Source organism: Lissotriton helveticus, chromosome 6, assembly GCF_964261635.1.
Source record: "Lissotriton helveticus chromosome 6, aLisHel1.1, whole genome shotgun sequence".
In the NCBI taxonomy this organism is placed as follows: domain Eukaryota; kingdom Metazoa; phylum Chordata; class Amphibia; order Caudata; family Salamandridae; genus Lissotriton; species Lissotriton helveticus.
Window position 1 is genome coordinate 1,385,876,953 of NC_136067.1, and position 16,479 is coordinate 1,385,893,431.

A 16,479-nucleotide genomic window follows, 5' to 3' on the forward strand; every position below is an offset into this window, starting at 1 on the left:
AATGTAGAATCCTTAACACTTACGGCCTCATTATGTTTGACAGGGGGCCTGCTTGTGTTCTTACCCTGTTTTGTTGTAGTGTTAGCAGGGGTTGGAGATGCAGCCTCTGAAGCCTCAGCCATCACGATTCCCTCGCCGCCCAGATCCGCTCTTCTCTGCGTTCGACCTTCGCCGTCTCTCCTGTTGCTACGGGTACTGACAGAGGGGGGTAGCGGTGTCTTTTTTTTCCCCTTTCGTGTGCCGCCTCCACCTCCGCCTCTACCGGGAAAGACGCTGCTCTGCGCCCAGAACAGACAGAGTGTAGCACGCCACAGCGGAGACCGCCGACTGAGCTCGGAAAAGTTCAGCAACATTCGTATAATCCTTCAGAGGGATACTTTGTATCGAGTTCAGCACGCCAGTACGTTTGACAGTACGTTTGACAGCCAAGAACACTTTCTCCGCAGTACTTTTCTCCGCGCCGCAGTAGGAACCTGTTTTGTACAGCGCACACACGGGTAAATCAGCCGGAAGCGGTCAACGCCTCAGGCGGCCCCCGTCTTGCGGCGCCCAGCAGTAGAAGAAACGCCGGTATAACGGGTAAGTGACCATGTATGGCAAAGCAGTTCAAACCAACTGTGTCACAAAAGCGCATTCATCACAGGTTTTCCTCGTACAAAAAAATGGATCAATCCTCTCTCCTTTTCTCCCGGACGCCTGGAGTCAGGGAACGAGCTGCTCACACAGCCTTCCTCACGGCAGCCATCTTGCCCCGCCCACGTCATATTTTCATTAAGAGTTGTCCCTAAATATTCAAAAATATGGACTCTTTCCAGCCTGGTCGTTCCAATGCGCGGGTTAGGTCTCGTCCATGCAGGGGGATTGAAAATCATAAATTTAGTTTTCATAGCGTTGATTTCCAGATCCCTTTCCTCACAAAATCCCACAAAGCCATCCAAAACCCTCTGAATCCCCATTGGGGATTTTGAAAGCAGCAGGGTGTCATCTGCGAACATTATCGCCGGCACCCTGCTACCAGAGAGTTTGGGCGCATCAGTATGATTTATCCCATTTAAGTGGGAAATTACCACGTTGACATAAAGGCAAAACAGGGTAGGTGCTAAGACACAACCCTGTCTCACCCCCCTGTCAAAGGGGAATTTTGCTGAAAGGTGGCCATTTCTTCCGCACCTGACCCGTGCGAAACTGTCCTGGTGTAGGCGTATTTGAATGTGCAGCAAATGGTGGGGAATACCCAATTCAGCTAGAACAGCCCAAAGCTTGTGTCTTGGGACCAAATCAAAAGCTGTTCGCAAATCTACGAACACAGTATAGAGGCTAACCCCCTCAAACTTAACCGACTTCCAGAATAGCATGTTCAACCGAAGAATCTGGTCCATGGTGGATAATTTGTTTCTGAACCCTGCCTGATATGGGCTTAGTATAGAATTTTCCTCCATCCAGTCCTGCAGACGGTCCAGTAATAGTCTTCCAAAGATTTTTAGCGGGACATCGATCAAACTGATCGGCCTGTATTTGGCTGGGAGCAGAGGTGAACCCTTCTTGAAGATAGGGACAATCTCTGCGCCCAGCCAAGTACAAGGCACTGGCATCCCTCTTAGGACTGCATTAAATACTACTAGGAGGTATGGGGCCCAAATGGCGGGTTGATGTTTAAAAAGATCGCCCGGTAGCTTATCCAGCCCCAGGGCTTTCCCAGTTGCCAATTTGGATATGGCATTACCGACCTCCTTCACCGTGAGGTCAATAATGTCCGATTGCCGTGTCTGATCTAACGGCATCCCCCCAAGGACTCCTGGCGGGTTCATTGGTCCTGCTGCGTAGAGTGCACGAAAGTGTTCTTCCCAAACACCTTCAGCTATGTTAGCCTCCACAGCTGCAGCTGGTTCTGCTGAGTATTATTTACAATGGACCAGAATCTTCGTAAGTCTCTGGTTGCAAGGGCATTAGATAGGCCAGTCCAATTATCATGGTCCCATTCCTCTCTTGCGCACTTCATTACGCGCTTGTAATTAGCTCTCAGGGTCTGAACTAGTGACTTGGTAGCCTTGTTTTTAATAGAACTAACAAGTGCAGCCTTAGCTCTTCTACAAACAGAGTTGTACCAGTTAGGACTAATACCCTTCTGCGGGCGCTTAACCGTGAAAGGGTGGAATACATCTGACAAAATATTTATTAACTGTTCATGTAAGGTTCCTACCTTACATGAATTGTCATAGATGGATCCATCATTTAGTGCAACGCTAATTTCCTCTAGAATATGGAGGATAAGAGCATAAAGCTCTGAGACTAGCTCTGACCTTTCCACTATTTTCGCCCACTTTATTCTTCTCCTATCGTTGGTTAAGATCATTCTCGAGTCTGGGGCACCACTTGCATCAAGAGTCTCCCTTACAACGCCAGGCATAGTTATTTTTAAGCTTAAGGCGTTGTGATCGCTGTCATCCCGTGGAATTACGGAAAAGTCCCTTATTGTGGCCCATGATCTAGTTTGCACAAATATGTAGTCCAGGCGGGATTCATGGCCCTTCTTATTAAAAGTGCATTTTGGGGGTAGGTCTGAATTAACCCGGCCATTGCACGCCCTGATGGAGTGCTTGAATGTTAAAGACGTGATTTGTACCGCCAATGGTGTCCAAGGCCTAGAAGGCGAGGACTCCAGAGTGGGTATAGCCCAACAAACATCCTCCTCAAGGAGACCTCCATCTGTGAGGCCTGCCAGCGGCTCTAAGTTGCAATTCAGGTCACAAACTGGGTGCCGCTGGGTATGGAATTTATGAATAAGGACAGTTCCTCCACTGTGTTAGACTCCGCGGTGACACTCACTGGTCTAGAGTATACATTAACCAGTGCGAGCTTAGAACCATTAGGCCATTCCAGGATCACACATTGCACATCATCGGATGATGTGTTCAGGTGCTTGGCCATGCAGCCTAGGTGGGAACCCACCCAGATTGCAAGACCCCCTGAAGGGCGTCCCCTCCCTCCCCATCTCATTAGTACAGAATAGGTGGCATATCCTGTGCGTGTCTTGTCCTCTCTGGGCCATATTTCTTGGAAAAGACAGACATCATTCCCATCTATAAATGCTCGCCACTCTGGGCAATCGATCTTATTACCGAGGCCAGCCAGATTCCATGACAGTATTGTTAAAGTGCCATGGCTGTGAAGGTTGGAAGCACTCCTCCCTCCCCTGTTATACACTCCCATAGTAGGCTCCATAGTCTCCTGTACCACATCGCAAGGAGATAGACTTCCCAACACTGTGGACTGGAGAGTTGAAATATCCTCTATCTGGGGAGCTATCCCCATTGACAAGCAGATTGTTAGCATTCTGTGTTTTTCTTGAGGGCTTGTGTTTGGAAATACTGCCTCTAGCGGTGTTATTTTCTGAGCAAATCAGAATGGCATTTGCTCACGTCTAGTGGGCATTTTAGGGTTTCCGTTCTCCCAGAGATTTGGAACCTCGGCGAATTAGGGTGACCCAAAACTCACCTCAGTACCCAAAATCCCCTTACCAGGCTAGCTACAGTGTCTCATTGGTCATAACAAACTTCCAATGATTAGACAAACCAGAACATGAACTTACGATACCTCAGGTCACGTGGAACACATGAGCACTCTTTCGTTATACAATCATTTCAAACCAGAACGTGAAGTAAATGAGGACACGTGCACATTTGAAATATTTATTTACTAATGCCGTTTTCTCAAACGCAGTATCTTAGATAATACAAGGAAACATATTATCAGAAGCAAAGTTATCAGCATAGTTACTAGTCCATAGAAAGCAAAAGGTGACAGCATGCTAATATGCTGTAATGAATAAGCGTTAACAACACCTAATTCTCACCCTCCCTAACTAGCATACTATATTAATATCTAAGAAGGTCTCTTTGGGTTTTAGCAGGGCGGGCCCATACCTCAAGATCCTAGTATGAAGAGATCACATCAGCTTCCACCAGCTCTCTGCATGCGAACCGCATCAAGTGCCTGTGCCATGCCTTGTAGTTCCTATAAACCTATATAGGATCTGCGCGTTTAGACAACATAGACTGTAGGATTGGTGTTCAGACTGATTATAGACACCCCTACTGAGAATGTTCGCATGTATATCAGCTAGCTCACAGTGCCACTAGAAACCCCTCTTACCAAAGAGAGAAATGTTCTTGGCAACTATCGAACATGATAACTCTGTCCCATCAGGAATCCTGGCCACAGTCCGATACTTTTTGCTCAGTCACTCGCCCTCACTTTGGGCCCCATTACGATGGCGGGCAGACTTTGTCCGGCCACCACCGTAACAGTAAACGGGACCAACTGCCAGAGGTGCGGCAGACGGTCTTTCTGTCCACCGCGGTGCCCCTCGCTATACTAATAAGGCGGGGGTGTCACAGGGACATTTGGCGGGCAGATCGCCACTGCCGTACCGGCGGTGGAGATCCGCCCGGGATCATAAAAGGGCCCTAAGTTTTAGAAAGATACATAGAATAAACGTTGGGGACGTTTTTCAATAAGCATTTATTGAACCAGTATCATTCTAGTGTAAAATAGGTGTGCTAAAGCAACCATTTGACAGAAACAGATATAAATGATTATAAGCACCAACAGAGTAAAAGTTTGGTAGATTTCCACCATAGTGCTAAGACAATGAATACTGGCAGGTATAAAAACACATGACAATAAAATGTGTACTCCTACGATGCAACACTAACTTGAGGTACCTTAGTGTTACTAGCATGTATGTGAGTGTAAAGTCAAAAATCCCTCTAGGATAAAGTCAACTCCATTACCTGAAGTGAGAAACTGTGCAACCCCTTCTTGGTCTCGAGATGGACACCCCACAAGGGATGTCAGACCTCCGCAAGCTGGAATGTCTGTGCAGGAACCTCAGCGTCTTGTGTTAGTGTGTCAGCATGGAAGTCCTTTTCTCCTCTTCCTGCCTCAGAAAAGATATGGTGTATTTACCCAAAGGGATACCCTCAGGGGTTCTACCTTGCTGTGTCATGTCGGACTTAAGATGACAGAAGGAATGACCCTTATACATAGTTATTATGCAGTAGATGGCAGTCCTGCTAAGTTTCCAAGAATCCTCATACATAATGGATGAAGCTACTTTTCAGGGAAAACCCTGCGTCTTGTAAACAGTACCATAACTAGGTAAAAGGTCAGTGCCAAGAAACGTTATGTAGTGTAATGGTGGGGGAGAATAAAGGTGAAAGGATAGGTGACTACCTGAGCCTATATTGGGTTTCCTATATGAAAAATAACAAAAGTGTAGATGAATTCTACACTTCCATTACAAAATCTATTTTACACAAAATTACTTTGAGGATCCATGGATTGGCTGTCTAAGCAGGTCAAGCCACAGGAGGATACCTAGGTATCCTATAGAATGGTGGAACTGCTATTCAACCTGCTTAGAGTGTAGTGCAAAAACTAACAATGCCATTGAGGGATGCCACAATTAATTCAACCAATTAGTAGCCAAACATCATCCTAATCATTATCATTTTCTGGAAATTTTGAAGCAGGAACAAAGTTTCCAGGAAATGAGACTGGTGCAATCACTGTCAGGTAGTCTGAAGCCACGTACTTAAATAAAATGTAAAGAAATGTCTGAGTGACTATTGGAAAAACGGCACCACTTCTCGTTGATGGTGGCTTCCGACTACCTTGACCGTAGCACATACATTCTAAATTTCTAAAAATTACTAACTGTCACAACAAGCCACTCACCTGTGTTCCCGATTGTTCTCCCTTGGCGACGTACAGTACCCAAATCTCCTGGGAACTGACAGAAAGACAGTAATTTACAATAACACACTGCCTTATCTGGAAGTGCCCAGGGGGAAGGGGGATATGGGAAAAGAGAGAGAGAAAAACAAGACTGGCTCAGGTACCACGTCTTCGATAACCTCAAAGGCTCCTCTTGTGGTGTTAAGATTGACCTTGGGACTTGAAGTACCAAATGGGGAATACTTAAACTTCTGATAAAGACTGAGGTTCTTGGCATGCTAATTGCGAAAAGAGATAATGAGAAGTGCAAATAAAGATTATTTATACCTGTTACTGTATACCTATATTCTGGATTTTCACTACAGGCATATATTTGTGGCCTTTTAACAAATAACCATACCTAATTAAACGCAGAATAATCATATTAAGAATAATCTGTGTGTGTTACACTGGATATCCCCTTTCTTCTTATTAGCGATTCTTACCCTAAAACACAATAACATAAATAATAAGCAATCATTGTTAATAGCGTCTCTTAGATCAAAGTTCTTTTGTTTCCCTTTCACAAGTACCTGTGCTTTTTTAAAAGGCCGCCTTGCTTGTCTCTGTAACACACATTAAATAAAAGATTTTCAAATAAAATAAACCAAACAATCAGGCAAGTATAATGAGCTACACTTTCTGAGCTTTCTTCTGTACAATACAAAGCTCTAATGATGATAGTTTTATGTGTTAACGCGGGATTACTGGTTAATAGTTACCTTACCAGATCCCAAACCAAGTCGACTGGATCGTTGGTACCTGTCATTGAGTAAAAGGCAATCTAACAATAGGTCAATCTTTTAAGAACTTATACCACTCTAAATGATCACTGACCAGGATTAAGTTTTGAAAATTTAATATAAAGCCAAAGATAACTGAAGATACAAACTTCTCAAGATGAGATTCAAGAGATATACTGGTATCACAATGAACATGAATTCTTTGAATAATCTGAGTCTACAAAACAGAATAATGAGTACAAGTTCAAAGATCATTAGGTTTGCAAGGATCGATATAAGTTGCAACCTAAGAGTCATTACAGAAAAGAAAATTCAAGTTAGTCTGTCCCTACACTAGCCTATCTGCCTACCCATCCGCTTCCTTAGGCTCCCAAAATCATCTGCTCTACTCTCCTCCCGGGTCGCTTTCCCTAATACAAAATCACATTTCCGATAGGAATGCCCCTTGGGACGCCCCTCACGTGGTACATCTTTTGCGCGGTAAACTCCATGATGGTACTCTTCAAGACCCTCGTTAAAGTTGACCTTGGTTCCCAGGCTTCTTCTCCAGTGCGCCGATACCCCCTGAAATTCCTGAAGACTCCTACAGGCCTGCGCCAAGCGCCACTGAACAAAGCTCCATTCATTTCGACTGATTAGGACCCCTCGCACCTGCATACAGGCCATCCTACAGTGGGCCTCAAATTCCAGGCTCCCCCATATCTATAGGTCGTAAAGCATATGGAAAGCACAGTACTTGGCGCCTCTCGACTTCTTCTCTAACGAGCACATTACAGATCAAAGGAACATCACTATCAGTTCGAGCCTACATGATTTACATGAAGCGGGTCCCTGCACTCTGAAAACCTTTAACTTGATTTAAACAGCATTCTTAACTAACATACGTTTCTTAAAGTACACATCTATAAAGCATATATTTCAAAACTAAATTCGATAATACATTTTGGAAGAACCACGTTAACCCCACCTCACATTATTTTAGCAGCACGTTTAGATTTTCTGTGAATTGCCATGAGGCCTACACAATTGAACTGGTTTGCAAGGTTCCGCTTAAGTCTTACATGATTCCTTTAACATGAGAACGTGAGGTTTTCATATTCATTCCAACATTTCTACATTAGTCTCACACGATTATGATTATTGTTACCCTACTTGAACACTCTATTCATTTCACTACTAAATATAAGACACTCTGGTGCAAGGCATATGTTAACTAACTACGTGCTTGTAAATATGGTGCACTTATACATTTTTTTCTCAGACTAGTGTTCTCTCAGTCCCCCCTTTGATGACCTTCAGGGGTCATCACCATCAAAACACCATCACAAAAATGTAGGACTCTTCAAAGTGAAGTCGTGGCAGTACCACTTCTTTTCATTGTCTCCAATGCCTTCAGACTCTTATATTGTGTATCTTGCATCGCTGTCAACCTTTTCTCCTGTTCTCTCATAGATCTCTGCAATCTGTTTGCTCTATACCACTGATACAAACGCACCAATCCCCACAAAGTGATTACACAAATCACAATTATGATGATGGGTTTCAGTATGTACCAAACGATACCCTTTCCTAGGTTGGCAAACCAACCTCCAACTTTACCCATTCCATGACCTACTTTTTCCCACACGTTTATCTTTGTCAGATCCTCAATTTCGTGGTGTATGGCAGTGATGTTTCGTATGTACTTCTCTAGAGGTTTTGAATTGTCTGGAATGTAAGTGCAACATTCCTGGACCTTCAAAGCCTTACAGACTCCGCCCTCCTTGGCTAACAGAACATCTAAAGCAAGTCGGTTCTGAAGAACCATTGCCCTTATCGATTGCATCTCACCCTCCACCAGCATTAATGATCTAGCAGTACTGGCAGATAACCTATCTACTACTGTAGCCAATCTCCTAATTTTGATGTCATTCAGTATCACTCCCAAGATAGGGAATGCAGCACCGAATACATCCCCAATTACTTCTGCTGCACCTAGCCCTCTCTTCCCTCTAGTTGGTATTCCTTTCTTTATCGTTTCCAAATTCTCAACATGATATATTTTGGGGAAGACAATTGCTAGATAGCATGATCCGTACCAATTATCTGGTAGCTTCACATAGGCATTTCTTCCACATACAAAATATACATTTGGAATTGCTTGCATCTCTTTCAGAAAGTCTTTGGAGTAGTACTCCAATTGAAAAGCATGTTCACAACTGACTTGACCTACATACAGATTCTCATAATAGGAGTAACTCCTGTGAATGCACAGTTTCCCCCATTTCTCCTTGTCTAAAGCAATTGGACCAAAGCTACCCTTTCTTTGGTGTATCCTTTCTTCCTTGGTCCAATCTGTTTCCCATTGCCCTGAGCCTTTAGAATCTTCTGCCTCCTGTATCTAGTATCCACCTGCCCTATAAACTTTTTCTCAATTTCTGACACTTGACAAGTCAAATTATTTCTTCGGGCATGTGAAGTATCTAACGTTTTCCATGGAATGAACCATTTGTGTAATCTGTCTTCGCTCTTGTAATAGTCCCACTTGTTCAGATGCTTGTAATTTGGGACCTCTGGCAATGTCGAGTCAAAGTTCGAGAAATAATACTCGAACCCCTCTCGTCCATAGAATATGCTTAACAATAAACTACATGTAATTCCATATGTCAATGGAAGATGATGGTATCTGATACCCTCCTCCACCGAAGCTGGTAATTGCATACAAACGTAGCAATTCTTCGCCTCCATGACATCAATGTATTCGTAAAGCAATTTGGCATAAGCATTTGACCTGAAGTTTCCCTGTGATTCGTCTGTGTGTAATCTTTTTATTTCCGCATCTAACAACACTTTGTCTTTATCATTGATGTTTCCCTTACTATTAACAGTGATTGTCCTCTGTGTTGACACTCCCTTGATTTCCTTAACTGCAGTTGCATCTCTCTCGTGTCCCACTATATATGAAACAGTAACCACTAAAACTATAAGTGAAATCACCACCCCTAAAAGTGTGCCAACTATACATTTTGCCCTGCGGTTCGGGTTGCCAGCCTCCATCATCTCAAACAGTGTAGTTTTGGATGTTCTTCCAGCATCAACTTCTCCTTCTCTCCGAACAAAGACTTTCTTTCAAACAATGTCTCTCTTTTGAACACTTAGAAGCTGACAATTTGCTCCGCAAAACAGTTTAAAGTCCTGTAGGAAATAGACAACCCTAGCCCTTCTCCATCCTCTAAAAGGGAGACCCTATCATTTTCTTCTTCCACTCGGCGCTAGGTTATCTTGCAGCAATATTTTACAAAGTCCTTTTCAAAAATCTTTTATCAATCAGAATCTATGAATGTTGCAAGGAGTGACACTACGTCTTCATAAATGTCCATTCGAAGAAACATTCCCTCAAGTATTGGGCATTCCTTGCAGCAACATGGGAATTCGACTGTCTCTAGGATTATTCTCCTTATTTCACTCTGGACAAGTGGACGAACAAAATGAAGAGTTAATGTCTTTTCGATCTCCACTCCTGGTACTATCAGTTCTACATCCACAGTTACAAAGGGGTCCGTTCTGACCAGGATCACCTTCTTCACTTTCCCAGTTCTACGCCCCTTTGAAGACATTTACAACAAGGTATTAGTCCAAGACAATGAGTGTTCCAAGAACTTCCACTACTCGCTCAAGCATTTCCAGTCGAAGAAGAGTTCCCTCCAACACTGGATATCGTGAACAGCAAACCGGAAAATCAACTGTCTCTAAAATCAATTTTCTTATTCCGCTCAGGAGAGGAGGATAGACGATGTTGAGTGTCAGCAACCTTTCGGTCTCCGCTCCTGGCAGCAGGAATCTTATTTGCACTGTGATGATCGGATCAGTTCTGATCAGGCTCACTTCCCTGACCCTCCCGGTTCGGTGTCCCACGGACATCTGCAACGAGGTAGGTCCAATCGGGAGTAGAGTACCTTCTGCTAGGCACTCGTACCCTCCTTGATCTTCTAAGACCTTCCTCGGCTTGATCCTGGGTATCTTCTTCTGGATCCGAGTCTTCGGATATAGGAGCAAGCGTTTCTTCCTGAGCCGACCTTAAACTTAGCCTCCTTCTTCTTTCCGGCCAAGTGGCAGCTCCAAGCCTTGTTCTCCTATTTCTCGTCCTCACACTCGGTTCTTGGTCGCTCTGGTACTGATCTGTGTCTGAGTCGTATTCACTGCAGCTCTCCCCTTCAGTTGCGTCTTCAGTCTCACTGCCGTCCTGTCTTCTCTCCTCTTCTGGATCCGATGCGTTCCCACCTTCTTCCGACACCCCCTCAGCTGATCCAATCCCCTCTTGTGACTCTTCTTCCACGACTGAACTTTCGTCTGGGATAGGAGCTGTTTCTTCTAGAGGTGCTGGAACTCTTCGAGTATGGGATGCATGGATCCAATTTGGCAACCCTCCGCACTTCACCGCGGTGTTCGTGATCAGGATTACCTAAAAGGGCCCACGCCAGCGTACATCTAGGCAGTTCTTCCGGACGTGCTTCTTGACCAACACCCAATCCCCTGGGTTCAGATCATGACACAGATTCCTTGATGCTGGAACTTCAGCCGCCTGCACCTGAAGGGACACAGAATGGATGGCGTCAGACAGTCCCTTACAATAATCCAAGATCAGATCATCTGTGATATTCAATAGGGCAGCAGTTGGAACTGTAGGAAGTCTCATGGCCCTCCCCATCAGAATCTCGTGTGGAGAGAGACCTGTCCTCCTGTCAGGTGTGCTGCGCATGCTCATGAGCACTAAAGGAGGAGCATCTGGCCAACTCAAAGAGGTGGATGCACAAACTTTAGCCAATCTATTCTTCAGAGTGCCGTTTACTTGTTCCACAATCCCTGAGGCTTCTGGTCGATAACTACAATGCAGTTTCTGATCGATCTTTAATGTGGAGCACAACATCTTCACTATTTCGCTGTTAAAATGTTTTCCTCTGTCCGATTCCAGAGAGGCAGGCACCCCGAAGCGCGGTATCAGCTCCCTGAGCAACAATTTAGCTACTGTGAGTGTATCGCACCTACGTGTAGGGTACGCTTCAACCCATCTGGAAAATATACATACAACCACCAGCACATACCTAAGGCGGTTAACTCTTGGCATTTCAATAAAGTCTAATTGCATTCTATTGAAAGGCCCCCCCGACCTCCCAATGTGACTCAGTGTGACTGGTGTCCTTTTGCCTATGTTCAGTTGTTGGCAGGTAACACATCGCTTGCATACTGATTCTGCTGCTATTCTAAATTTAGGGCAATACCAAGTCTGCCTAAATACTCTCATCATAGCGTCTCTTCCTAGGTGTACTGGACCATGTATTTGCCTTGCCATGGGATTCGCTAGTTCCTCAGGTAACACAGCCCTCCCATCTGCTGAAATCCAAAAATCCATCTCGCTTCTCACGCAACCTGCTATTTCCCATGCCTTTTTCTCTGCTTCAGGTGCGTTCTCCTGCATCACTCTTAAATCCTCCCAAGTGTCTACAGTCTCTAACATCATGCTTAATTCTGTCTTTTCTTCAGCACCATCAATTTCCACTTTTGAAAAAGAATAATCTTGTTCCGCACAATAGCGTGCGACCTCATCAGCGTACCTGTTGCCTTGTGATACAAAATCTGTATTCTTAGTATGAGCTACACATTTTACTATTGCTATGGCAACTGGACCTTGTAGTGCTTCTAACAACAATCGCACAAATTCTCCATTTCGAATGGGCGAACCAGAGGAAGTCATGTAACCTCTCTAAGACCACAACTGCCCGAAATCGTGAACCACACCGAAACCATATTGGCTGTCAGTGTATATGGTGACTCTCTTTCCGTTTCCTGCTATGCAGGCACGAGTTAGGGCAATGATTTCTGCTACCTGTGCGGAATGTACTCCTTCCAGGCAAGCGGCTTCCACAACTCCAGTAATGGTACAAACAGCATAAGCTGCTCTCAACCGACCAGTATCGTCTCTTAAACATGAGCCATCGACAAAGTAAATCTCATCAGGGTCAGACAACGGCTCATCCACAATATCTGGTCTGGGTTTCGTGCATAGTTCAGTCACATCAAGGCAATCATGGTCTTCACATCCTTCGCCTTCTATTACAGTAGGTAATGGCATCAAAGTAGCAGGATTCAAGACAGAGCATCTCCTGAGGGTCACGTTCTCCGCGGCAAGGATAACTTGCTCGTAGCGCGTGAGCCTGCTATTGGTCAGATGCTGCGTCTTCGTCCTGGTCATTAACAATTCTACAGAATGCGGTACGTACACCACTAACGGATGTCCCATCACAATACTCTCACTCCTTTCAATGCTGACACCCGTTGCAGCAACGGATTTGAGACATCCGGGCAACGCTGCGGCTACCGGATCTAATGTAGCCGAAAAGTATGCAACTGGTCTACGGGCATTTCCGTGGGTCTGTGCCAAGACTGACAAAGCACATCCCTCCCTCTCACAGCAATAGAGTGAAAATGATTTCTCGTAGTCGGGCATCCCCAGAGCCGGAGCACGACACAAGTCGTCTCTCAGCTGCAAGAACGCCACTAGGCATTCGTCATCCCATGGTACCGGATCACTCACCTCCTTGTGCGTCAGTTTCTGTAAGGGTTTTGCTTTCAGTGAAAAGTTAACTATCCACTGTCGACAATAACCAACCATTCCTAGAAACATCCAAACTTCTCTCTGTGTCGTAGGCGCATTCATCTTCATTATGGCCTCAATCCTCTCTGGGGACACCTTGCGTTTTCCCTTTTCTAACCGGTGCCCCAAATACTGTACTTCTGTCAGACAGTACTGCACCTTGCTCGGAGATACCTTATGTCCATTTTCAGCTAAATGGTTCAATAAGGCAATGGAATCTACTTTACAAGCTTCCTCAGTCTCTGACGCAACAAGTAGGTCATCTATGTACTGGACCAGAACCGAATTCTGCGGCAGTACTAGATTTTCGAGATTCTTCTTCAACAACTGGTTGAAGATGGATGGGCTGTCTGTGAATCCTTGTGGAATTCGACACCTTGTTAAAACGCGATCTTCCATTTTAAAAGCGAAAAGATACCTGCTCTCTTCATCCAATGGGATTGAAAAGAAAGCCTGGCAAAGATCTATCACTGTGAACCATTCTGCTTGACATGGTATTTGAAACAGTATCACTGATGGATTCGGTACCACGGGGCAACATGAAACTACTATATTGTTAATTTTTCGTAAATCCTGAACTATCCTGAACTTCCCGCTAGGTTTCTGCAAACCCATAATCGGGGAGTTACAGGGACTGCCCACGATTTCTTTCAGTATTCCCTGTTGTGTCATGGACTCGATCACAGGTTTTATTCCTGCAATCGTTTCTTGGGACAATTTGTATTGAGGCGTTCTGGGAAACTCGGCATTTGGCTTTACCATTATTTTTACTGGTTCTACCCCTTTAATCAATCCTATTTCTTCTCCTGTAAAATCCCATACCTCTGACGCCACTGCATCTCGTAAGTCTTGGGGAAGATCTTCTACTGTCAGAGTAGGATATAGTTCTACACAGGATTTTGAATTGGCTACCTTGAAAGTAGCATCATCGTCTGTAGTCTGTACCTCCACTCCTTGCGGGGTGCAGTATATTGTGCAGTTCAATTTGCACAGTAAATCCCTTCCTAACAGACATACAGGACTCGAATCACAAACCACAAACTGATGTTCGTTCATATGGTTTCCTATCTTCACAGACACGGGTTCTGTCAATGGACTAGTCAGCCTTTTGTTTGCGACTCCTACCACCTGAATTGTTTCCCCTGACATCGGCAAGTCTGGAACCACCGCTGACCTCAGAGTTGATCGTGTAGCTCCAGTATCCACTAAGAACGTTGTAGGACACCCTGCCACTTCTGCCTCAACAAACGGCCCTCTCTGATCCACCTCTAGGACTGCCCCAAGGGTACAATCCTCTTCTCCACTCACTCGTTGTCCTGTCAATGGATCAATATAATAACACTTTTCTTCCTCGATAAAGAGAGGCATTTGTTTAAAGACCTTTCCCCCGGTCGCTATTTTTGGTGGCTGTGGGAACTGGGCCCGTGGAGCCGAAGTCCCCCCTTTGGCCACCTTGCTTCCTGGAACTGTCACCTTCGGAACTGGAACTTCTTGAACCTGCTCTTCTACTTCTAGCTCTCCATTTTCAGGGTTAAAGGGACACTCGCGTCGCCAATGTCCCACCTGGTGACGCAAATGGCACTTTGTCGTTTTCTTTAAAGTGGCAAAGTCTACCCTAGGTCTCTGACCTTCTTCATTATCCTTGTTCTGACCACTTGACTTCCGTCCCATTGTCCCCGTTCCCTGTTTCTGCTGTCCGCCCTTCCCGGCTGACTGCATTTGCACCACCATCAATTTCTCCTTTAGATTCTTGGCTTTAGAATCTATTTCGTCACTACAGTATCTCGCATATCGCAGGATCTCATCTAGTGGTTTGTTTTGCCAACATATTAAATGTTGCTGAATCATCAAACAAATATCAGGTCTCAACCCCAAGACAAACTTTGACACAAACTGCCCTATATCTTTAGGATCCATTACATCGAGTCCACTGTATTGCTTGAATGTTTTCAACAACCTCTCATAAAACTCATGAACGGTCTCCTTTGGTTCTTGTCTCGTTCGGTCTATTTTTACCCAATCTATGTCCTGTGGTGGTACCTTATCTTTCAGCCAAGCTATTACCCTTTCATACTTTTGCATGACAATCTCGGACGGTCCATTAGTCCGAGCATCCCTCACTGGTTCAGTATTCGGCCATTCAACACTAGTCTTGCATGGTGTCCATAAATCAGATGGAACCACGATGTCAAACAACGTGTTCAAATCAATCCACAATACCTTCGAGATTTTTACAAACCTTTCTACCTGCTTATACCACTCTACTGGATTGTCCCTTAACTTCGGAAATGAGTTGGTAAACGCAGCTAAGTCTCCTCTACTCCAGGGCACATGTACATAATTTCCGTTTGATATTTCCCGCAAAGGGAATGCCTCCATCTGCATTACCCTTCCCTCTGGGGTCATCACACTTGTACTCCGTCTAACAGTGCCCTTTTTCGACCACCTCTCTTCCCATTTGTCCAGTTCTCTCCACACCCTTATTCCTGATACCAACTCTCTTATGTGTGTTTTTAATCCAGTAGTTCTCTTCTCATCTAGGTCTTGGTCTGAGTACTGCAATCTGTGGTTACTCTGCAATGCCCTTGTCCTAGACAAATCTACGGCATATCTGTCTGCCAAATTGGTCAGTTTCTCATGAAACGCTCTAGCTTTCCTAGTAATATCCTTTGCCATGAACAACAGCTCATCCTGTTCATACAATTCTATCCTTTCTAAAGGCAATGTACCATCAATTATCTCATCGACATCTGATTTTAAACTGGTGACATCAAGTCTCTTTGCCTTAATTTCAGCTTTCAACACACTAAATTTAGTTACTCCATCCGCATCTCTCCCATCCCAGCTCCGAGATCTACGTTTAGGCTCCGGTGAGTTATGCGGAGTCTTCCCATGCTCCCACCTCTCTAGATCCCAGGCTTTTCCATCCTCTCGGGGTGGATGGTGAAATACTCCATTGCTTCTCACATTCCCACCTTCCCCGTTCTGCCTGTTCTCTCTGGATGTATAGTAAGGCATTCCATTACTCCCCCTTTCCTCACTATTTCCCTGTGATTCCTGATTACTCGAGGCATGGCGGGACCTATCACTGTTCTCCTTTCTCCAATGTTGGACGTCTTCTCCGAGTACATGATGAAGGCACCTAAACCTATTCTGAAAAGCATGTACCATTTGGTCTCCACCTTTCTCCCAGAGACGGGACATCTCCTCACACTCTACACTCCTACTATTTTGCTCCTGCTGTTCCCTCTCATCCGTAGGACGTGTAACTCCTCTATTCTCCTGACTTTGGCCTTCCCGCCCCTGACTGCTTTCGCTGGCCCCACA